The sequence below is a fragment of the Manis pentadactyla genome, chromosome 4 (assembly GCF_030020395.1).
Source record: "Manis pentadactyla isolate mManPen7 chromosome 4, mManPen7.hap1, whole genome shotgun sequence".
Classification (NCBI taxonomy): domain Eukaryota; kingdom Metazoa; phylum Chordata; class Mammalia; order Pholidota; family Manidae; genus Manis; species Manis pentadactyla.
In genome coordinates, this window is record NC_080022.1 from 783,311 (window position 1) to 808,962 (window position 25,652).

Sequence of the window (25,652 nt, forward strand, 5' to 3'; positions counted from 1 at the left end):
TCTGTTTTCTACCTTTATCTCGTATCTACCTACCACTTCAGCATTTTATTAAAAATAATAATAGAGAAATGTGGTATCCACATATAAATCAGGTTTAAAAATCAAATGAATATTCATATTTGAACTGACTGTGTATAGTTCATAATGCATTAACAAAACCGAAAGCTTCTGTGATGACTGCCCTTGTACTGTTCACTATGTAACTTATTCACTATGTAAGAATTTGTACTCCATGTAAGAATTTGTTCGTTATGCATCAGAAGATTGGAGACTGACGAAAATTGGGCTTGGGGTGGATTAATGATTGTGCATTGAGTATTGACCCCCCTATACAGAGATTTGTTGTGGTTAACAACTATTTGATCAATAAATATGAGAGATGCCCTCACAATATATATATATATATATATATATATTCTTCCAATTGTAAAATTGTAAAATACTTCCAATTGTAAAATAAATAAGTAACCGGGATGTAATGTATAGCATAAGGAATATAGTCAAAATATTGTAACAACTTGGTATGGTGATACCTGGTACCTAGAAATATCATGTATATAAATGTTGAGTCGCTGTGTTGTACACCTGAAACTAATGTAATGCAATGCTGTTGTCAACTACCCTTCAATAAAAAAAAATAAATAAATAAAAAATAAAAATAAAAAAATAAAAAATAAAACACAAATGGCTTGTGCATTAGGAGAGCAGCCTGGCCATCCCACACAGATAAACTGTAAGTGAGGAACACACTGCTGTCCCATTGGCCACTTGGGGGCTGCTGGGACCCTCTTCTCCACTCCTGGGGGCACCCCCAGAGCTGTCCCTTCAGGCAGGGAGGACCTCAGCCAGAGGGATCCTCCTCTTTGGAGGGCTCCCCACAAGAGCCTCTAGAGGTTTGTGGGCACAGGAGGCACTCAGGAGACGGTGATAGTCTGGGTGGAAGTGGCCCCTCTTCACTTCTGCTGCGTGGGCCACGTTCTGCTTCTTCGGCTATCCCCCAATGGTGTAAAGCTCCTCCTGCTTATGGACATGGAAGAAAAAAGCCCAGCCCGAAGATAAGCCAAGGAGAGCTGAGGGGAGTATACACAGCCACTCCCTGGAGACCCAGGTAAATGCCACCGGGCAGAATCTGAACTGCAGGGTGCTAAGCTCCAGACACTACCCAAACTGGGCTAAGTCCTGTGCCCCGGAGGGTGTTGGGCAGCACCCCTGGCCTCTACCCACTAGCTGCCAGCAGCAACCCACACTGTGACAACCCCATCTCCAGACATGGCAGCTGTCCGTCTGAGGACTCAGTCAGTGTCCCTCTCTGCGAGCCTGTCCATGGGGTCCAAGAGTGGGTTGTAGGTTTTCCAACCAAATGAGTATGAGCTGTTCAGATGGGCAGGCTGGAGAGCAGAACAAGTGGGGGCCACAGCAAAACTGGAGCCAAGATAGTAGGTGACAAATGCCGCCCAGGCACACTGGGCAGTGACTTGTGACCGACCACGGGACAGCCAAGGCAATTCGACTGATATTGGCACCTCCTCCGCCAGGAAGGGCAGGTCAGGGAAGCTGCCGCCTGGAAGGAGGCGGGGCACTGGCCGACAGACAGACTACAAACACTGCAGAGATTAATGGGAATCTTTATGGAAATACCTGCTTGTAAGACCTAAATGCCTTTTTCACAGCTAAATGCACAGTGATTAAGTGCTGACACCCTTCACACACTGCTATCCTGGTTAACTGCAAATTTAACAAGTAAACCCAAGGGACTTACTCATCCTCAAAGAGTGAAATTCAGACCCTCTGCAGCACAGCTACCAGAGGAATTCCCCTTTAGAGGTACTTCTAGTACATGAATACCCAAATTTCAAACATCACAAGAAGATTCCAAAGGAAAATTGAATTGGAAAAATTTAGAAATTGCTTCTATGCTTCTTGTGTATAGAACACGCCATTAATTTAGTACATGCTGGCACATAACTGGTAACGGAAAAATCTTAAAGAAAACAAGACAGCATTGTTTCTAGGGAGGCCACGTTGCACAGTGATGAGAACCAGAGGGTGTGGGATCAGGAAGGTGGGCCCGGGACCCAGGGCTGCGGCTTACTCCTCCGGCCTGCTTCTCCGCCAGCTGAGCGCAGAGCCAGGTGGAGAGGCCAGACAGCTGACACGGACACCTCCTCGGTCCTGCTGCTGTTTCTGCCATTCGCTGCGCGCCAGACTGAGGCTCTGACTGTCTACAGACGCAAACTCGAATTTCACACAACTTTCCGTGTCACAAATACTCTTCTTCTGATTTATTTTCAACCACTTTAAAACATAAAAAAGTCTCAGCTCACGGACCACACAAAAAGAAATGGCAGGGCATATAGTTTGCCAACCTCTGGCCTATAGTTAAGTACAGTGCCCAGCACACAGCAGGGTCAATAAACAGCCCATTTATTACTCTGAAAGCTTTGTAGGCCAGTAACGCTATCAATCTCAACCATCTTAGAACCAGTAACTGCCGACCCCAAAATCACAACAGGTTTTCTCCTGCCTACAAATTCTGTTCCTACCCACTATGCCCTGTAGCGGCTCTGCCGGCCTACAGACTGTAAATCCACTTCCAACTCTCCCAGCATTCCTGCGCTCCAAACGCACTTTCCATTCTGTAACTCAAGCTACGTAACCTTGCCACTCTGTTTTGAAAACGCCATTATACTAGACGTGTCTCCCCCACAAATTTACACCTCTTACAATTCACACCTTAACTAAGAGGATGCACCTTCGCTGGACACTCCCCAAGTGTCTGCTCATGACATCCTAAAGTGCCTGGAGGGACTGCAGCGCCCCCTCCTCCGTGGTCCTGTGAAGGGTCACCCTCAGCTACCATCAGCCTGACTGAGTAAATCTCCCTTGGGCTTGGCTGTGCCGGATGGCCTTGTGCAGACTTATAGCTGTGTTTCTATGTAACATTACTGAGAGGTCACTGGACCGCAGTTAGGTCAACAGTAACAAACAACATCCATTCTTGATGCAGGAATGAAATGAATCTAAGAGCTATGAAAGTGCAGATGACAGCACCGATAGAAGTCTCTTACCTCAAAGGCAAACATAGTCAGTTACACCTCAGTTAAAAAAAAAAATAAAGGCAAGGAACTAAAACCATGCAATTTCCCTTAATATGCTCATTTCAGACAAGTTAATTTTGAGACAGCTTCTAATACTTTCAAATATAATTTGCTTTTATATTTCTTCCAAAATGAAAATATCTTTTCCCTAATTATCATGATCTTGTTAAATTTTCCACAAAAAAATAGAGAAAATGGTATCTTAGTACACACGTTCCTTGCCTGCAAACAGGGTGTGTATTCCCTCCAGACTTTACTTGATAAAGGTGTGTAATTTTTCACAAATGAATCAAATGATAACACCTTCCTCAAATTATACATATTCTAGAAACTCTGTCTTCTCCCCTTATTTGCTGCCTTCTGGTGCTTCCTTGAGACAAGAAGCAACACCTCAAATTTTTCGAGCAGCTGCTTAGGATTCTGTGAGTGTTTTAACAGGGCTTAACCAATCCCTACTGACGGGCACTGATTCATCCGCTCATCCCGTAAATATTCTGAGATGTACTATGTTTCAAGCACTGTTAGAGGATAGACATACCAGAGAATAAAAAACACAAAAACCTCTCTGCCCTCATGGAGCTTACATCCTAGTAACTACTGAAAATTCTAGGTGATGGTTTATAATAGGGACTGTTTTTAATATTTTGTATTTAAAACAAATGTTATAGTAAGTATTCTCTTATTTTTTTCCTCTGGATAAATTCTTAAAAGGAAAATCGCTGGAACAATTTATTTTGGAAATGTTCCTTTTATCCAAAGATTTTGATCCTTTAACATACATATTTCTAATATTTTCTCCAAATTTGCTTGCTCTTGAACTATAGTTCAAAGGTCCTCTCAAGTCTCTTTTGCATGTTCTGATTATTTAAGCAGGTATCTTTATGACTTACATCCTTAGTATCATGCTAAGAAATGCTTTCCCCACCCATCCCACCTCAAAGATTATAATGTATTTCCTCTGATATTTCCATGTTTTAATTTTTACATTTAAATCTTCAATGCATCCAGAATCTTACATGCTGTGGAATGCAGTTGTCAACTTTATTCCTTCCAAAAAGACCACCAGGTGACCCAACACCTCTTACATCACAAACCATCCATCCCCACCTGATTTAAGGAGCTATACTAATCATGAACTTAAGTCTTATAAATTTATATATCATCATCTAGGTGATTTTGTTCTCCTACCCACGCTTTGTAGTGCTTTTTCTGTTTTTATCAAATAGAACACTTTAACCCTCATCTTTAAGAGAACTGACTCCTCTCAAGTATTTATTCCCCCACCTTTAAAATACTCAGCACGTGCATACAGGAAAACTGCTTCCAGTTCCATATTCATGTGTAAGTTCTCTTCTACCTCTTCAATAATGCATTTAAGTTTTTCTCATGAAGGTCTTATAACTGACTCAAAACATGTTTTTCTCTTTATTAAAAAGAAAATTTTAGGGCCTAACCACCACAAAAAACGGCATTGGTCTATTTACCTAAGAACTCAAAAGTTTTTCTAAAGTTAGTTTCTGTAAAGGACTAAGTTATTTACAAAACAGCAAACTTTCAGACCCACAGCTCCTGTTGTGAACCTCTGCTCTTTTGTCTTTCCAGACAATTCATCATCCAAACACATGCGACTCAAGGCATGGACTTTTGTGATAACATTAAAAACGGAATTTCACTATATAACAGCCATCCACTTATTTCAGCTAAACATTTGGGACAAAGAGCTTAGTAAACAGGCATGACTGCGGCTGACCACTGACCATCTTTCTCTGAGCATCTCAAAGGTGGGGTGAGATAGAGGAGGCTGGAAGGGGAGCCCCAGCACAGGTGCACCTGCCCCTGAAGCCCTCCTGTTGTGCCCCCCCAACCCCCAGCCCAGGCAGGCCACAGCTAGCTCAGTCACAGGAAGGACAAAAGGAGGCGCCAGGGAGAGGAATCTGCCCGCCTGATCAGTCATTCCCCACACAGCTGCTTCCTTCCTCCTTTCTGCCTTGCCTTCCAGATGACCCGAATACCCTCCAACTTTCTTTCCAGAGCCTCAAGACCGTCCTCGATTTTACACTAGGTCATGTGCCTGAAACTTCAGGGCTGCCTACATTCAACCATCAGGCCGTATCTGCATTAACCTGCACCGGCATGTAATACTGCTCTGTTCTCTGTCTTAGATTGAAAACAATCTTCTGTTTCGTATGAAATCAAACCCCTCCTCCTCCCCAATCAAAGCCATCTTTCTTAATCTTAGTCTCTTAAAGCCTTAAAATTCTGAGCTTAGCAGACACTTTATGCAGAGTATTAACTACTGCATAGGAGAGTCGCCGGAACTACAAAGGTACTGTTTGCTGAAAGCTAACTGGTCCAGCTCGTTTCTCAGATAGAAAACAAATTAAATGTTATGCTAATTCTAATGGCCGCTTAACCTCACAGGACTAATGAAGACAGGTCCAGCCCATGTCCCGTGTCCCGGCTAAGCTGCTCAACTGGGCAGAGCAGCACACTCATTAGGACAAATTTTGAAGTGGTGAGACCAACCGGAGAGCAAGGCCAACCCAAACGCTGGCCCCAAAGATGAGGCTGACCTGTGGGCAGGAGGAAGGTTAAGGGCCTCCAGCTTTCATAAGGCCTTGAACCTCCTGTTACAGCCTCTCCTGCATCCACGTCCTCTGCCAGCTTCCTCCTGTCAGTGGCAATTGTGTTTGCTTCTCAGTGTGGGCTCAGGGGACCAGCAACACCTGCGCGTCGGGGAGTTTGTCAGAAAAGCTGCTTGGCCCCACCCACCAACTCAATCAGGCTCTGAGTCTAACAAGCTCCTGGGGGATTTTGACACACAATCAAGTTCTGAGGCTGTGATATAATGAGTCATAAGAAATACATACTTGGGCATTCATATGACCAAATATGTATTTCCCAGGTATATTTGGTCTTGATCCACATTTTCTGAAAACACTGCAGTCTTAAAGGTGAAACAGGTCTTGTGTCATGTTAATGGAGACTTCTGGACCCCACCCACCCGAGGGCGGGGGCTGAAGGCTGAACCAGCCAATGGCCAATAATTTAGTCAATCATAACTATGCAAGGAAGCCCTCATAAAACCCTTGAGAAGCAGTCACACTCTCTGCTGGGCCTGGCTGAATCCTGCTTCTGGGTCGGGGAGAGCTTCTATGCTTGGGGAACCAGGACGCCTCCATGTGCCACCCAGCCAGGCCCAACACTCCACGAGGATAGAAGCATCTGTATTTGGGACCCTGACCTATGCCTCTCTTCATCTGGCTGTAAATTGTATCCTTTACGGCATCCTTTATGAAACAAAGTTAAGTGTTTTCCTGAGTTCTAGGAGCCGTTCTAGCAAAGTAATCGAACCTAAGGGGGAGGTCATGGGAACCTCCAATCTGTAGCCAGAAGATAAAAAGCACAGGGAACTGCCTGAGGCTTGAGAATGGCATCTGAAAAGGGGGGTGGAGGACAGTCTTGTAGGAAGGGGCCCTTGATCTGGGAAATCCGGTGCTGTCTGCGGGCAGATAGCATCAGAACTGAATTCTCCACACCCTGCTGGTGGTTGACAATTGCTTGGTGTAAGTATGTGTGGGAAGACCCCCTCCCACATACTTACACACACTGAAATTGGGTCTGGGTACCCGAATGAAGTTATACTATTACTGCTCTGTATAATATTGTTATTGTTATACATATACATGTAGAGAAAAAATACACCATTGCATTTGGTGTTGGACAAGTGGGAACTGCACTAGCCCACCTAAGCTGTGGCAACGAGGCTGTCTGCGGACAAAAGCAGGAGCAGTGTCCCTGTGCCTGTGGGGGGCCCAGCACTGCCACAGACCAGGATTCACTGCTCGGGGCCTTCTGTGAGCTTTCTCATCGACTGCAGGTCTGGGGGATACGGTGTGTCCTCCTCCTCACTGGTCCCCAAAGAACAGCTGGAGGGATGGACACTGGTCATAGCCTCTACCTACTCCTGTGAAAACCACCCACAAGGACATCAGCTTTTCAGCCCCCACAAAAGAAACAAGACAGATGCAAATAGTGTAACATGCCTTGAGGGCTCTTCCAGCACAGTATCTGGCCCCCCAGACACTCAAGTCCCCGCTACCAGGTGGGCAAAAGACCTCAGGAAGGCAGAGTTGGCTAAAACTAGCCAAAACCAAGACGCTTTAAATCCAGCAAGTTTAGGAACCATGTATATATGTATATTTTAAAGTAAATTTGACCAGCAAAACTCAAATTCTATATACAAACTATTCTTTTAAATTTAAATTACACATTTGTCATGTTTGAAGAAAAGCGCACAATTTACACAATATGATACAGGTTCCTAACCTCAGATATGCAAAGGTTACTAAATGTAAGTTCTGAATAGACTTTAATTTCCCAAATTCTATCCCCATGACATGGAGACCGGTCCTCACGCCTCCCAAATTTCTACCAGGTGATTAGGATTGTGCTATCACTATGGCAGTTATCAGCTACATGAGGTTTTAAAAATTTGACTGTATTAAAACTAAATAAAACTAAAAAATGGTTTCTCAATCACACAAGTCACATTTCAAGTGCTCAGCAGCTCACATGGCTAGTGGCTACCATATTGTACAATACAGATTATAAAACATTTCCATTACAGAAAACAGTTCCATTGTACAAGGCCGATCTAAAATACAGAAACTAAAAGCAAAGTGAAAAACCTTTTTACTTAAGATGAGCTCCTAAAGGCTGCTCTGCTGTTAAAAGAATCATTTACTCACCAAGTTAAACACTAATCTCAATAATTTTAGGAGCTTTTAATTTTCTTTTTCAAACGTCAGCATTATCGGATCAAAGACCTGAATGTAAGTCATGAAACCATAAAACTCATAGAAGAAAACCTCAGCAAAAATCTCTTGAATATAAACATGAGCAACTTTTTCCTGGACACATCTCCTCAAGCAAGGGAAACAAAAGCAAAAATGTACACGTGGAACTATATCAAGCTAAAAAGCTGCTGTACAGCAAAGGACACCATCAGCAGAACAAAAGGTATCCTACAGTGTGGGAGAATATATTCGTATACGACATATCCAATAAGGGGTTGACACCCAAAACATATAAAGAGCTCACATGCCTCAACACCCAAAAAGCAAATAACCCGATTAAAAATTGGGCGGAGCATTTGAACAGACACTTCTCCAAAGAAGAAATTCAGATGGCCAACAGGCACATGAAAAGATGCTCCACATTGCTAATCATCAGGGAAATGCAAATTAAAACCACAATGACATACCACCTCACACCAGTTAGAATGGCCAACATCCAAAAAACAAGGAACAACAAATGCTGGCAAGGATGCTGAGAAAGAGGAACCCTCCTACACTGCTGGTGGGAATGTAAATGATTTCAACCACTGTGGAAAGCAATTAGGAGGTTCCTCAAAAAACTAAAAATAGACACCATCTGACCCAGTAATTCCACTCCTAGGAATTTACCCTAAGAATGCAGGAGCCCAGTTTGAAAGAGACATATACACCCCTATGTTTATCGCAGCACTATTTACAATAGCCAAGACATGGAAGCAACCTAAGTGTCCATCAGTAGATGAATGGATAAAGATGTGGTACATATACACAATGGAATATTACTCAGCCAAAAGAAGAAAACAAATCCTACCATTTGCAACAACATGGATGGAGCCAGACGGTATTATGCTCAGTGAAATAAGTCAAGCAGAGAAAGACAAGTACCAAATGATTTCACTCATTTGTGGAGTATAACAACAAAGCAAAACTGAAGGAACAAAACAGCAGCAGACTCAGACTCTAAGAAGGGACTAGCAGTTACCAAAGGAAAGGACTTGGGTTGGGTACATGGGGAGGGAGAAGGGGATTAGGGGCATTATAATTGCCACACACAGTATAGGTAGGTCACGGGGAAGGCAGTACAGTATGGAGAAGACAAGTAGTGATTCTATAGCATCTTAGTATGCTGATGGACAGTGACTGCAATGGGGTGGGGGTGGGGGACTTAACATGGGTGAATGTTGAAACCACAACATTGTTCAAGTGAAATCTTCATAAGTTTGTAAATGCATGATACCTTAATTTAAAAAAGTCAGCATCACCTAAATCTGTAAACAAATGTTTGGACCAGAAGAGCTACTATTTTAAAGCTCTCCTCTCAGAGCTGAAATAAACTTCCTTAAAGTGCAGCCTGTGATTCAGCAGCTTAGCGTCTTCTGAATATGACAAGTTTTAAGTTATGGGAAATGTGTGTGGTCAGTTTCCATACTTTAATAAAAGGTAAAAGGGCATGATGGGCACTTAATGATTCAACAGCACATTTTAAATGCCTTTCCGATCCCTGTTAGGCACCAGGATGCTCCCTGCCCTCTGAGTCCATGGACTCCCAGGAAAAGCTCCCCCTTCCCTTCTCACCTCTCTGGGCCTACAGAGGCCATCCCCAAACCCTCACCCCATCCTTAAGCTGACTGAAGACTTCCCAACAGCCTTCCTATCCTCAGTAAAACTCCCTAGAACTGCCTTGTTACGTGGCTGCACAGGCCCTGTCCCAGGCCTGGCTGTGTGTCAGTCACCTGGGGCACTTCTCTGAACTCCCCAAGTCCTTACGGAAGGACACGCAGTCAGGTTCAAGAGCTAACCCTGCCCTCACCAACAGCCCAACCAGCGTGCCCCCTGCCTCCAATTTATGCTGGTTAGGGAGAGAAAAAGGCAAGGCCTTACAACTCTAACTACAAGCTGAGGTGAACACAAGGAAGGTGGTAACTGTGGTCAATCAAGAGCAATGGCCAGAAAAAGCCTGTTTCAAGAGATGCCACTCAAGCTGACATCCAAAGGATTGAGGACTCAGTCATGAAAAGAGCAGAAGGAATGGAGATGTCAGAGAGACAGGAAGATGGATGAGCCTGGAGGTGAGGAAAAACCGGCGCAGAGATACATGTCTGAGTCACCAAAAGGCGCAGTCAACAGCCCTTACAACAGGCATGACCACCTGAAGGGAGCTCGGGAGCAGAGAATTCTGGACTTAAAACTGAGAAAGGCCAGACAACTGAAGGCAGGTAGGGCAGGCAAAGAGGTCCTTGGAAGGCAGGCAAGCAGGACAAGCAAAACGGCAGAAGAGTCAGGGACCAGGAGAAGAAGGGCATTTCTAAGAGGCAGTGGTGGCCAACTGAATTAAATGCCAGGAGGTGGAGCATGCTGAAGGCGGGAGAATGACCTCTCAGAGGCAGAAGCAGAGTGGCACGTACAGACACGGGGAACGGAGGTAAGACGCACTTCTCCACCCTGACTCCACACTGGCTGGAAAAGCCCCGCTTGACTCCTGAACGTCGGCTCTGTGAGACATCCAGAACCCATGCAACATTTACCTTTCTATTTAAGTTATTTCTTACTGGTTTCTTCAACCTTCAACTCAGACTTCTCTTTAGAAGCTTGGCCATGAAGGAAAGGGTAGGACATGGGAGACAGACTTAGGAACACGAGGGTAACAGGCCTGAGGATGAAGCCCTGGTAATGGCAGTGAGTTCAACAGTGATCTCTGAAAACTCCTGTCTACCTGGAACCTGTCAATGTGACTGTGGACGAAAGGTCTTTGCAGGTATGCTTAGTTAACTTAAAATGAGGTCATAATGGATTAGGCAGACGCTAATCCAGTGAACGGTACCCTTGTAAGAGCAGAGAGACATGGAGAGGAGGAGGCCATACAAAGACAGGCAGAAACTGGACTGCCAGCAAGCACCAAAGGCGGGAGAGAGTCATCAGAAGCGCTGCCTGCCATCACCTGCTTCCAGCAGGAATAATGTCTGTTGTTCTAAGCCACTCACTTTGTGGCAATCTGAGCAGACACAGGAAGGAGTAACATTGCAGAGCCAAGCAGAAGAACCCTCGAAAAATCTTAACTAAGACAGCATCCACAGAGATAGGGATGAAGAATGTGGGTCAGATCAGAGAAGCATGACAAGAAAGGAGGGAAGCAAAGAGGCCAAATACTCTAAGTGCAGTGGTAACAGGAGCCAATGTTCCAGCGCTCGCACCAAGCCCACGAGGGGGCTGATGTGCGCCACCTCACTTCATCCTCAAGCACCCTGTGAGATGGGAAAACTGGGACAGAGGCGTCAGACAGCTTCTCAAGGCCCCAGAGCACAGTCAGGATGTCCAGTGTACGGGTGTGGCCAAACTACAGTGGGAAGAAATGGAGTTAATCACGTTTACAAAGATGACTGGAATTCAGAAATACACATAATATGTAACATACCAAAAAAACTATAAATAAAAATTCTACATACACAGTGTGATCCCCAACCTGGGGGGGAGAAACCTGTGTGCATATGCATAAGCAATACAGAAGATAAAAAACACAAATACAAACGCAATACAAAAACATAACAATCTGATGTGGTTATCTCCTGATAGGGAAATTAATTTCCCCCCTCATTTTATACTCCTAATATTCCAAAAAAAACACATTAAACATTTTTATTATTAGAATGTGAAACTTAAAGATAAAAATTGAGACAATAAGACTTATTTATAAAAACAACAACATTGGTGGCTAAGGGGGAACAGGAACAAGGTCCTCAAAGGCCCAGGACAGGGCAGATGGAGGAACCGAGGCAGTGGAGACATGCTGCCAATCCAGGGAGCTTCATTTTTAAAAGAGAAAAAATAAGAATAGTGGCTGAAAAAGATACTGAAATTACCTGGGGGCTAAGTCACGTGACACAGAGTCATGAAGGCAGAAGAGAAAGAGCTCCTGAAGAGGAAACCGAAGGTGAAACCATGGTAAGTACGTTTTCAAGTGGAAGAACCTTCCCTTCAATGGTACATGGAGAAGCAGGTGCAGACAGTCCTCTGAGATGAGAGAGCCGGGGAGGCTCACGCTAGGAGGTCCACAGGTGATGATCTGGACACACGTTTGGAGGGAAACGACTCACGTTCCAACACGGGCTCCACTGATTCCAGGTTGCGCACTTGGCCAGCCACCCCATCACTGTCAGCTCGGCATCTGTGATGGGGCTCCCCACTGTACCTGCCTCAGAGTCAGTGGGGAGGACCAGACGGATCACGTGGCCTCTGAGCACAGCACCCAGCACGGGCAGTGCCCAGCAGACAGGAGTGACAGCAGCGGGCTCAGCAGGGCCAGTGTGTCCACCAATGGCCAGGGCAGGACTGCAGGGCCAAGGTCTGAAGGGAAACCTTGAAACTCTCTAACACACTTCTTATAGACAAACATCTATGCCCAGTGGAAATGAACACCGGTTTCCAGGACTTCTTTCAACGCCAAGCAAGGTCCCACCTTGGGACGTCTCCATATTCCCAGACGTCTGCTGGGTTCATCCTCTCACCTCCTCCTACTGGCTGAAATACTTCGACCACCCTTTTTAAAATGGAACACCAGCAATCTCTGTGGCCCGGCCCTTCCCTGCCCTCTTTTCGCACAGCCTTCCCACCACCCAGGGCAGGACTGCTGGTGTCTCTTCATGGCCCCACCCGCAGTGCTCCTGGCACTGCTCAAGCCTTGGACAAGCACATCAAGGGCAACTCTCCTCCCCTTACTGGCTCCATCCTCTCAGTCCCCACAATGCTCAAGTTACTTCATCTCACATCAAAGCAGCAGAGCCCTCCCTCATCCTCACTGCCGCCCATGCCTCGCTGTCCCCCATGGGCTGGGCTTCTTGACCTTGGAGCCTCAGCCCACCTCTCTTCCCCGGCCCAATCTGCCACTCTGACCATGCTTCCCCACAGAAGACCCTTTGCATGGGCTTGGACACTGTGTTCTGACAGTCTTCCAACTTCTCTTCCTCTGCCCAAACCAATGCCGCCCCTCAGGCCTGCCCCATGGTCTCCTCTCAAGCTGCACCAATGGGTGTTCAACCTTTAGACGGTCTCTCTGTTCTTCTCTCCATGAGACACCTACACCCATAATGCTGCCGCAGGGATGGACACTCAGAACAGGGTGCCCGTCTCCAGCTGAGGGCCTCTCCGGTCCGTGCAGGCACCCTGGGCCACCACCCGCCCGTGCCCAGCTGGTCTGCCCACCGCACTGCTCTCAGAACCAGGCCTGCTTGCACAGCCTGTCTCAGGCTCCCTGTATGCTCTTAACTATTCAGGGACCCAGCACTTTTGTTCATGTGGGTCTATCTATATACAACTGCACTCGAAATAAAAACATAGCATGTTTAAAAACATTTGATAAGCCTATACTACATGTTACCATAAATAACATTTTTACAAAAAGTAACTAGAAAAATAATTTGGTGAGAAGAGCAGCAGTATTTCACCTTTCGGCAAACCTCTCTAACATCTGCTTGGACAGGTGGATTCTGACATCTGTGCCTGCCCTCCATCTGTTTCAGTATCTTGCTTTGGTTACAGCACATGAGGAAAATTCAGCTTCACACACACTATGTCTCTGGAAAAGGGAAGAGTGTTTTAACAGCCTTTTCATAAAAATGTGGATAGTCCCTTTTTAAAAGTTTTTATTATTTGGTATCATTAAAATTGTATGAGCAACACTGTGGTTACTAGATTCCCCCATTATCAAATCCCCACCACATATCCCGTTACAGTCACTGTCCACCAGCGTAATAAGATGCTACAGAGTCACTATTTGTCTTCTCTGTTATACTGCCTTCCCCGTGCCCCCCACCCTACATTATGTGTGCTAATCGGAATGTTCCTTTCCCCCCCTTATTCCTTCCTTCCCAGTCCCTTTCTTTGGTAACTGTAAGTCCATTCTTGGATTCTGTGATTCTGCTGCTGTTTTGTTCCTTCAGTTTTTCCTTTGTTCTTATACTCCACAGATGAGTGAAATCATTTGATACTTGTCTTTCTCTGCCTGGCTTCTTTCAGTAAGCATAATACCCTCCAGCTCCATCCATGTTGTTGCAAATGGTAGGATTTGTTTTCTTCTTATGGCTGAATAATATTCCATTGTGTATATGTACCACCTCTTCTTTATCCATTCATCTACTGATGGACACTTAGGTTGCTTCCATTTCTTGGCTATTGTAAATAGTGCTGTGATAAACATAGGGGTGCATCTGTCTTTTTCAAACTGGGCTGCTGCATTCTTAGGGTAAATTTCTACGAGTGGAATTCCTGGGTCAAATGGTATTTCTATTTTGAGTTTTCTGAGGAACCTCCATACTGCTTTCCACAGTGGTTGCACTGATTTACATTCCCACCAGCAGTGTAGGAGGGTTCCCCTTTCTCCACAGCCTCGCCAACATTTGTTGTTGTTTGTCTTTTGGTTGGTGGCCATCCTAACTGGTGTGAGGTGGTATCTCACTGTGGTTTTAATTTGCTTTTCTCTGATGATTAGCGATGTGGAGCATCTTTTCATGGGCCTGTTGGCCATCTGAATTTCTTCTTTGGAGAAGTGTCTGTTCAGATCTTCTGCCATTTTTTAATTGGATTATTTGCTTTTTGTTCGTTGAGGTGCATGAGCTCTTTGTATATTTTGGATGTTAACCCCTTATAGGATCTGTCATTTATGAATATATTCTCCCATACTGCAGGATGTCTTTTTGTTCTACTGATGGTGTCCTTTGCTGTACAGAAGCTTTTTAGTTTGATACAGTTCCACTTGTTCATTTTGCTTTTGTATCCCTTGCCTGTGGAGATATGTTCATGAAGAAGTTCTTCATGTTTATATTTAAGAGTTTTGCCTATGTTTTCTTCTAAGAGTTTTATGGTTTCATGACTTACATTCAGGTCTTTGATCCATTTCGAGTTTACTTTTGTGTATGGGGTTAGACAGTGATCCAGTTTCATTCTCTTACATGTAGCTGTCTGGTTTTGCCAACACCAGCTGTTGAAGAGGCTGTCATTTCCCCATTGTATATCCATGACTCCTTTATCATATATTAATTGACCATATATTTGGGTTAATATCTGGACTCTCTTTTCTGTTCCACTGGTCTGTGGGTCTGTTCTTGTGCCAGTACCAAATTGTCTTGATTACTGTGGCTTTATAGTAGAGCTTGAAGTTGGGAAGCGAGATTCCCCTGCTTTATTCTTCCTGCTCAGGATTGCTTTGGCTATCTGGGGTCTTTGGTGGTTCCATATGAATTTTAGAACGATTTGTCCCAGTTTGTTGAAGAATGCTGTCGGTATTGTGACAGGGATTGCATTGCATCTGTAGATTGCTTTAGGCAGGACAGCCATTTTGACAATATTAATTCTTCTTACCCGAGAGCATGGGATGAATTTCCAATTATTAGTGTCCTCTTTAATTTCTCTTAAGAGTGTCTTGTAGTTTTCAGGGTATAGGTCTTTCACTTCCTTGGTTAGGTTTATTCCTAGGTATTTTATTCTTTTTGATGTAATTGTGAATGGATGGGATAGTCCCTTTTGATACTACATCAAAACTTGACAAGTGGCAACTTTTCTTAGAGAGTAGTTCTGAAATGGAATCTGAAACCATGTCAATTCATTTTTCATTGTTACGTTAAACTCATGGGCTTCATTCCATTCTTTTGCTTTGAATTCATCTCTTACCCATCTGTGACTTAGCAAAGGCCATTTGGAAAACACCACTTCACTGAATTAAGCAGATCTTCCAAATGTTAACACATTTCATTACACAATATTAGAAAAGAAACACTTCGTTAGCATCTCCACCTTGCTCATGAGAAAAGCGTTTAAGTACTGGGAAGCTGTCAAGCTCATGGTAGCAGAGTCAAGGTTTCCAAAATTTTGATTTCATTTTGAAAGCTCCAATTTTACCACTTCCAACAATAACGTCAGTTATTTTCCTTCAGGTATCTGGTTCACTTCATTCATTTTCAAGAAACTATCTGCCACACAACTGTCTAAATAGCCACCATCTCCACCAGCTGTTCTTTCACCTCAGTCACTCGCACTGCTGCTCGTCCTGGGGCCGCTGTCCTGCAGGACTTTCTCATCCCGTCACAAAGGTCAGTAAGAAGACAGGTCTCACAGAGTTGAAGTTTAACACAATTAATTTTTACTGATCCATTAAAGACAACAGATTAAAAAGGACTTTTCTAACCACAAGCTTTTGGAGGTGCACAACACTGTGACCACAGTAACTAACTGGGTGAACACCACAGACTTGGTTTGGGCTAAAGAACCAGTAGGTTTATTCACTACTGCATTTGTACCATCAGTGCAGAGGTCACCAGTGGAAGCCAAATCACACGTAAATGACTGTGAAAGTGGCTTTACTGACAGGCCCTGAAAGGACCTCAGGGGTCCCCAGGAGTCCAGACATCACACTCTGAGACCGCCTGCCCCAAGTGACCATCACTCCCAACACTGCCTTCACCATCTAAATAGTGAGACTCCGAAAGGCCTGCCTCCATCCAGATCCCTGCTCCGGAGCGCCACATTCGTAAGTATAGAACTGGTAATTCAACAAATATTTACTGTGTAGCTGTTTTGGAGGCTAGCGGTAGTTCAAGGAACCAAAGTGCCTACAGAACCAGTGGGGAGGCCAGGAAGGGCTAGACAGAGCAGGGGAAGTCGGTGGACACTAACGAGATCAGAGAACGCCCTCCAAGGAGGGCTATCTGCATGCAGACCTGAATGAAAGGTTTAGCTGTACTAACCCACCTCTGGGCGCAGAATGGTGCCAGGAGGAACACAGCGTCTACGGACTGGGGCACCCTTGACACAGAACATGGGATGCCTCCTGGAGTGCTCAAACCCACTGTTCCTTATTCCAGGAAATACCAAAGAGTCACCCGGGTGTCCAGGACAGAAAGGCGCAGTCCTTTACCCCTTTCTTACCCTGCATTCAGTCACCTTCCTCTCTACACTAGCATCCCTCCAGGAATCTCTGACCTCTTCTGGGCATGCTCCAAGCTCAAGTACCAAGTGTTGGTCCTGAACAGGTAGGTCAACCTCTTCCTTAAACCCTCAGAAGGCTTCCCACAGCCCTCAAGGTAGAGTGCAAAATCTTTATCAAGTGTGTGACCCCTCGGCATCAGTTCCTCACTGCTCTCCAGCCCTGTAGAATGTTCACTCCTGAGTAAGCCACCAGCACCCAACCCACACCAGACACGATGGGTGCTGGAGACACAGTGCGGGAAGGTGGCCAACTAACAGGCTGCCGTATGAGAGACACTCATACCATCTCCTCAGCCTGGAACCCTCTTTCCTCTCCCTCTGCCCACCACCCACCTGCCAGACAGGCTCCAACTGTAGGATCCATCAGATCTCAAACTTCTTTCCTAAGAAGCCACCACTAAAGCCTAGAATAAGTCAGCTGCCCCTGTGACCAACAGCCCCTGCACCTCTCCCTCACGCCTGCCTGTCAGGTTCCCTATTACATTATAAACCCAGTAAGACCCTGAGCCACGCCATTCTACAATTCAGAGCCTCAGCACCTAGCAAGAGAAGCTGATGAGTAAGCATTTGCTAAATTTCCAGTTACAGCATTTATGAGAATATATGAGACATACTCTGTTATTATCGTCACTAGATGGTGAATCAAGGGACACCAAAGTTTTGTGAAATCCAAAAAATTTAGCATCGTAAAAGGTAGATGAATTCTTCAAAAAATAAACAATTTTACCAGTTTTCAAAATGAATTATAGGATCAAAATTATCCTAAAAAGGTGAAGAAATCCTTTCAAGGAAAAAAAAAGGAGTGTGAGAGAAAATGGGAGAAAGTGAGGTAGTAAATGGTGACAGCTGACAGGTATATCCCACACCCTGGCTGATATTTCCTCTGGAGCCCATTAGGAAGAAAGAAAAACACATCTCTCAGTAAGCTGTCTCCTCACAATCTCATCCAACATTGCCACAGTTAAAGAGATCTTTACAGAGCGAGGCTGCTAGCACTGGGAACGGCTGCCCGGAGCACAGCACGCTGCTCCAAGCGCTGCATCCTCATGACCACCCAGGAAGGCGGTTCCAGAATGCTCATCTTACAGACGAGGAAACACACTGAGAAGTCAAAAACCACATCCAAGCCAGCAAGTTAAGTTACAGAATTGGGTTCTAACCCAGAGAGCCTCAGTCCTTTCGGAGACAAGTGAATTTATCTCCCTCCCTAAAATTCAGGAAGTAGTTTAAAATTCTTATGACAATTTATTGGAAACCTTTTGTACAGCTTTAACACTCTCTTGTCTAATTAGAAAATGTCCAGAATTTATTAACTACAATATTCAGACAGGTGAAAGAGAATCTGTAACCTTCACTGGGAATGTATTTTATAATTGCCACAGGACCTAGTCAGGAGACACACAGCTCTGCATAAAGATACAGTTACCCACAGTGTATCACAGAGAAGGGACACAGTGGATCTCTGGCAACTTGCTGCACTGATGGACAGTGACTGCATTGGAGTCTGGGTGGGGACTTGATAATATGGGTAAATGTAGTAACCACATTGTTTTTTCATGTGAAACCTTCATAAGAGTGTATATCATTCATACCTTAATAAAAAAAAAAAGATAGTTACCCACAAGAAAAGGAGAATATCCTCAACCCATGCCATTAGTACTCCAGTACTGACAGGTTTAAGAATACAGTTTTTCACCTTGATAAAATGCATTAGTAAGCTTGCAGCAGCTAATTATTAAATCATAACCTTGTATCAATGGCAATATAGGTTCAACTAAATACTGTAATCTCTTAAAAGTTACCTTAGGTAATCTTGACTTGGTCTTTTATATCAGTAAGTTTTTAGAAATGGCTTTTTCACAGAACTTTAATAAATCAAATAAGGGAATACTCACTTAAGTCTTTAAAAAAAAAAAGTAACACTGCTTTATAAGATAGAAGCTCTTCTATCACTGGAGGCCAGCAGTAATATCCATTGACTGCTGTGCACCTAACGGTAGACACTGCCGTTAGAATAAGGTTAAAAGACTTAGAAAAGATTCTAGCATTCCACCAATCCACTGACAATTCAAATGTCTACAGATGACCTATATTTCTTAAATAAGTTCTGAAACAAAACTCACAGCTTTAAAAAGTGGTACTCCATTCCTTTTCCAGAACAGTCGGTGTGATGTTAGATTACTCTCTACACACACACGCACGCCACACATATTTGGACTGTTTCTTTCTTCCAACAGTATTATACATTCAGTTTTGTAAAATTTTGTAAATTATTTCTAATTTCAGTTTCAGTTTAAATTTGCTTTATTCCCACATTCTATGTTCACTAAATCACTCAGCTGAACTGTCTACTTCATAATTCATAATTTCTCTAACCACTCTTATCAATGAACACAAATCTGAAATCAGAATGTACACAAAGTTAAAAAATTTTAAGCCTTTTTTGTTCAATGCTTTACTAGGCTTACACTAAATAGGTTTTTCAAAATAATATGGCATGCCATATGGTCAAGCCCAGATAATAAAATTGAGAGTATCTGCTACCAACCCACTAATGCTGAAAGCCAAAGTCTGTAGCCAGTAAGACTTTCATCCAATTTAGAGACCAACATGAGCTGAGAAAAAAACAAGCCAAAGAGGAGACTATAATCAACAATACTGCACAGCTAAAGTAATATCAGTGTTATTCTTTAAAGTATTAGCTAAAAAGTCAACTGCTGGTAGGTAAGTCTACAGATATCCTGAAGACCTTTCTCAAAGCTATTTATAGAAATACTTTTCCAATCAAACCAATGGATAAGAGAGATATTTTTAGCGAAGTAAAAGGTAACAGAACAAAGCCTTGAAAAATGAATAAACTCATAAAACCAGCACATTTCTCAAGGGGTCAATGTAAGACTACCTACCTGAATCAAGCTTTGAAATCGAAGTCACTAGGTATGACAAAGATCTGAAAAGAGGTTCCACTCTATTAAAAAAGACAGCATAGTTGACCCTTGAACAATGTAGGGATTAAGGGTGCCCACCCCTACACAGTCAAAAATCAAGTATAACTTCTGACTCCCCAAAACTTTACTAATAGCCTACTGCTGATTGTATGGTGGCAAATCATTTAAGACTAGCATCTACATGCATTTCATGTACTCCTGACATACCTTTCTCTTAATTTTTTTTTTTTGGTACTTATAGGAACATTGTTCACCTGTGAGTTTTTTCAAATTGTCACAAATCTCTAAAAAATTTTCCAATATATTTATTGAAAGAAATCCATGCTAAGTGAACACAAGCACTTAAAACTTTTGTTCAAAGGTCAACTGCACATTAATCTGCAGCCTTTCGGTAGTCTTTTTAAATCTCTTCTGAGATTAAAATAAATCTGAAGAAATTTACTTCACCTCCCCCCAAAGAAGAAGTAATTCAAGATACGAAAGAAAATCTTTATTAAGGCATCATTCACGGACATTCTGCTCAGCACTCGTCTGATGAGATAAGCTGTGGTGAACTTGGATAGAGAAATAGCTTTTGTCTGGAGCGTGAGTTCATTTAATAAAGTAGCAATTCCGGTCAAACCTTCACGGCTGATCAATATCCTCTGTAAGCAAACTCCTGAGGGTCCAGAAGACAAAATGTAGCCCTAAAAAAGGCCCCCAAACATGGAGAACTGATAGTGAGCCACAGGCGCAGTCACACAACTGAATGTTGCTTTCCTCACCTCTCGCCTTCTAGAGAAACTTGTAGCACTTACCATGCCTGAGGAACCAGGAGCAGGTAAGGTGGGCGTCTCAGAGGACAAGAGGCCTTATAGCCCACCTCACACGGCTGCCGGAAACCTCCCCCAGCGGGACGCTGCGCGGGTGAGCTTTGGAGCCTTCCAGCTGCACCCCACTTCTGGACCGCTCTGTCAGAAAGTTAAACGAAGCCAAAAGCTACCACCCAATCCTGCCGTGGGGAGGCTCTCAGACCTGTTTCCAAGTCGGTGGTACCAGCTCTGTCCCCACCCTCACACCCAGTATTAGTAAGGAAACAAAAAAGGAACTACCTGTTCACTCTTTTTGCAATATATACCTTCCGGAATAGACCCTATGTATCTTAATAAATGCAAACGGAAAACCTTATTTTCAAATAAAGAACCCCTCCAACCCAAGAACGACTACAGCTCCAAATGAGAACCCAAACACTCATGCAGAAATCTTATCGGTGACAATGCTCTGAAGACCTTATTCAGTATGGAATTTCTAACAAAATACTTCCACTTACTTGCTAACCATGAAAAATAACCCACATACTTCCTCGGTTAATAATCAACCTCACAGGCAACTGCTTAATCATCAAATATTATTTGATATCACTGTTATCAGAGAGCAAAAGGAAAATCCAAAAACCCACGAATATCTCCAAACCAAAACCACAGGTTAAGGCAGCTACTTGGTCTACGCATAAACTCAGTAACGTACTCTACAGCTGTTAATGTCCAATTTCCCATCGTAGAATAGAAATCCCATCGCTGTTTTCCTTCAGGAAATTAATCTCCAACGCTAAGTGAGAAGCATCCACAAGCAGGAGCTGGGCAGGTAACGCTAACACTACCTCCGTGGCTGCCCACGATTTAAAGGCCTTTTGAATCAAACGTCAATTCGCAAAGGAAAACACGGGATTTTTCAAAAGTCCAAGGCTCAGCCACCGCCCGGCGGTACGCTCCTCCCCCGCCTACCCGCAGATCCCAGAAAGCAGGCTCGGCCGGAGGAGGGCACTCAGCCCCGGCGACTTCCTCCCTCCCCCCCGCCGCGATCCTTCCGAAGAACGTGACCCGGGCCCACGGCACCGTCGGGCCGGGAGGCAGCCTGGGAGCGCGCGGCGGCGGACAATGGAGGGCGGCGGCGCGCCATCTTGGGGCGGCGGGGCCTGCGAGCCATTCATTGGGGCGCGGGGTGGGGGCAGGGGACAGGAGCCGAGGGGGTGGGGGCGCGGAGACCCCCGCCCGGGCCTCCGGTCCGCCAGCCGGCACCCGCCCCGCACGCAGGCTACGCACCGGCGACGGGGAAAACGAGGAAGGGCTCGCAATGGCGCGACCTCCCACTTTTCCGTAGAAAGGGCCGAGTGTCGCACCGTTTCGGTCTTCCAGCACATCTCTTTGTTTCTGCCGTAAATCCCCAGAATTTCCACGGGCGGGCGGCCGCTGGCCGGGGCCCCGGTTTCCCCATTTCATTGTCCCCCTTCTTCGTGTGGCTACCAAGCCCTAACTTCAAAGTCTCCCGAAAAGGTGCAAACACGACGTTCTTCCGAAGCGAAGGGCGAACAGCACAACCCGCTGCAGAGCCCTGCTGCTCTTTGTTCTCGCGGCCCGGCCAGCCGCCCGGCGCACAGGAGGGGACGCCGGGCCTGGGGATCCCCGCGCGGCGCCCAGCGCCGGGGGCCGGCATCGGCCCGCGGCCTCCGGGCCCCAGCCGTGGGCCCCAGGACCGCGGCCTGCACCCAAGTCAGAGCCCGAGCCAGAGGCCTGGACCCAGGGCCTCAGGCGCCGGACCTCCGGGCCCGGCCCATGGATCCCAGAGCTGCGAGCCTGGACCCAGGACCCAGGACCCAAACCCGGACCAGGAGCCTGGGCCCAGGACCCCAAACCCAGGCCTGAAGACCCCAGACTCGGCCCCCAACCCAGGACCCTGGGCCCGAACTCTGGACCCCAGACCTATGACCCAAGGCCCCAGACCCCTGCCCCGCAGCCGGGACAGCGGGCCGCAAAGCTCGGCCCACCCAGGCCGACGGCCGCAGGGTCCCCGCCAGCCCCGGCCGACCGACCCAACCGGCGGCGGGGTGGGGGCGGGGCGGCCCGCGGGCACTGGGCGGGCCGGGGCCGCCGCGCTCACCTCGGCGCCTCGTCCCGCCTGACGCGCCCGCACCCCGCCGCCTCGGCCTCCTCGCCGCCGCTCCGGAAGGGGGTGGCGCTCTGGGCGCTCCGCGGGGGCTGCGGGCAGGTGCGCCGGGGAGGCTCGGTCCGGTCCCGCGGTGCCTGGTCCGCTCCCGCGCCCGCGCCCGCGCCCGCGCCCGCTCCGCCGCAGCCTCCGTCCGCCCCTCAGACGCCTCCAGCCATCGGGATGGGCGCGGCGGCCCCTGCCCGCAGCCTCGGGAAACCCCACGCTGCGTCCCCGCGCACGATGCGCGCACGCACTCCCGGCCTCGGTGCCGGCGCGCGCACGTCCGCGCACCTCCGACCTCACCAACCGGCCGCGCCCGTGCGCGTACCGATTAAAGGGGCCGCGCTGCGCCCTAGGCGATGCGCTCCGCTGCCGCGAGGCCTGGCACATCCCTTGCCAGCGCTGGGCTCCGCGCCCCAGGGTGCCCCGCAGGACCCTGAGCTGGGGTGGGCCAGCCTGCCACTGACCGGCTCGGTTTCCAGACAAGCTGACGCCGGTGGAGGGAGCCGGATCCCTCTTCGCCCCGCCCCTGCCCCCGCATTTGCACTCTGTGCCCCACACCTGGCATACTCACCTAGCATTCTGCGCCCCATAACGGCTCCTGCACCCCGCGCCTCTGTGCCCCATAGGTTCATGCGGCACACATGCCGAGCGAAGGCCGACCCTCAAGCGGTGGGGTCGCCGGAGGTGACCGATTCCTCAGTCGAAGGTGGCGCCGCTGGGTGAGGTGGGCAGCGCCTGCCCTCCGAGCTGCCCCTGAGGTTCCAGCGAGCGCGAGCAGGTGCGGGCAGTGTAGCCTCGGCGGCTACTCCCAGGGCATTCCTGTCGGGATCAGACACCTGGGCAGGGAGGTGTGACCGCGGGACACTGTCGGGAGGGAGGTGGTGGACCCTGAGAAGTGAGGCGGCAGCTGCGGGCTGAAGACCCTTCAGGTGTAGGAGGGAGGGAGGTGGACATGGGTCAGATGGCACAGCCTGTAGAAACCTCTGGAAAGTCAAGTCCTGGCCACCACCTCCGTCTTTCCAGCTGAATTCTGGCCGTCCACGCCCAGTGACTCTCCATCCCAGTGAATTCTCTGTTGCCAGGGCCCGCAGTCTCCACGCTGACATCCCCTTCCAACCGGCTCATCCCCACCCCTGGCCCTCCCTGTGTTGCCTTTTCCAGACCAATCCCGGACCCTGTCTCCTCCGGGCCTGCATGGCTGGACTAAAAGAGGCTGGAGAACATACCCAGCACACACGGCTATCCCCTTACCCCAGGGCACCCCCGTCCTTCCCAGCTGCAGCGAGGTGTGTGCGTATATTCGTGTCTAGAGGACTATCCACCCCAGCGTGGAACACACACCGTCCTGCCCACTGGAGGGCTGCACTCCCTGCCCCTCCCCCTCCCAGTCCTTCCAGAACACAGACGTGACCCCTGAACTCTTAGAACCCTTCCTTAATCCCTGGCACAGAATGCGCCAGGCTCTTAGCCCCTCCCTGCCCCAGCCCTGAACTCAGCCATTTCTCTACGTAGTGCGGAATGGTATGCAGAAGCTAGGGTCCATGTACTGGGTGTGCTCAGGGATAGTGAGATGTCATTGCTTCTAGTCCCTGTCCGCATACAGACCAGCGCACAGGTACAAACATGCACGGGTATGTATGCACATACACAAACTACCCCCTGTAACCAGTCCCCCATGATCACCATCACCCCACCTTCTTAACCCCACATGGGCTCTGACCCCCACCAAGCCACTGCAGCCCCGCCCCAGCAGGGATGTCCTCCTTCTCAGCTGACAAGAACTGAGTGTCAATCACAGCATTCTACTTAAAGCTGTGGACAGTTCCCATTACCCGCTGCCCCGGCCTCTGGGCCCATCTTAAACACAAAAGCCACCAAGTTGTGCACTCTGGCCTTTGGGCCCTGTGGCTCCCTCTGCCTGGAAGGGTCTCCCCACTAACCGCCAGTCACCCCTGCAGAGAGGTCTCCCCTAGCCCCCCTGTTCGTGCCCAGGGTCTTGGCAGCTTTGTCTCCCTTCAGAGTGCTCAGTCCCACGGCCTCACGTGCTCTGCTCACAGGCTGCTTTGCCCCTTGCCCGCTTCCCCTGCTGAGGACGGCACTTTAACTACCTTGCCCACTGCTTAGCCCACAGAGGAGGGTGTGGGGCACACAGTGAGCCCTCAGGGAATGCTTATGGGATGGGCAGAAGGGGTGTGCTCCAGGTAAGGGGGCCAATACCCAGATGAGGGCCAGAGGGGCAGCAGGGCATCAGAACAAAATGGTCACTGTCCAGGACAAGGCTGGTGCCTTGGGCAGGGGTGTGGGGGCCTCTGCAGCATTGCCCACCGCTAGAGAGGAGGAGGTAGATGATGCCAAGTGCCCACATTGGCAGATGGGCCCAGAAACAATGATACAAGGCCCCAGTCTCAGGGTCAGAGGCAGCCCTCCAAGTCTAGCAAGTCTGATGCCAGCCTTCAGTGCCCACCTAAGTCCAGGACTTAGGAAAGTGGGAGTGAGAAGGAGAGAGAGAAGCAGGGGGAGAGGGAGGCGAAGGAAGATGTGAAGGGCAGGGAGGGGAGGCAAAGGTGGCAGCAGAGCAGAAGGGAGTGGGCAGGGGCCAAGTGGTCTCCATGGAGACCTGTGTGCTGTGGGGGCAGCAGGAGGCCGGGAACCCTCCCAACCCTCATCCTACCACCCCGGGTTCCTGTCACCCCACCCAAGGGCCATGGTGAGCAGCAGGCTGCAGGCCTGACTGGGCAGCTGAGTGGCTGGTGGGGCTGGCCCAGGGCCCCCTGCCCCACAGGCCATCAGCAAGCTGGCCAGGCGCAGCTCCAGGGGCACCGGGGCTG

At 47.6% G+C, this 25,652-nt stretch overlaps 1 protein-coding gene across 2 annotated transcripts in view; it reads right to left on the reverse strand.

Moving 5' to 3' along the window:
* The window catches only part of GNB1 (G protein subunit beta 1), a 73,620-nt gene extending 50,667 nt beyond the window's left edge, over positions 1 to 22,953 (reverse strand). For both annotated transcript variants that reach the window (XM_036882781.2, XM_057499614.1), the window contains exon 1: positions 22,774 to 22,953. The gene's annotated coding sequence lies outside the window, so the exon portion shown is untranslated. The remainder of the gene's footprint in view (positions 1 to 22,773) is intronic.
* Positions 22,954 to 25,652: the final 2,699 nt, after the last annotated feature.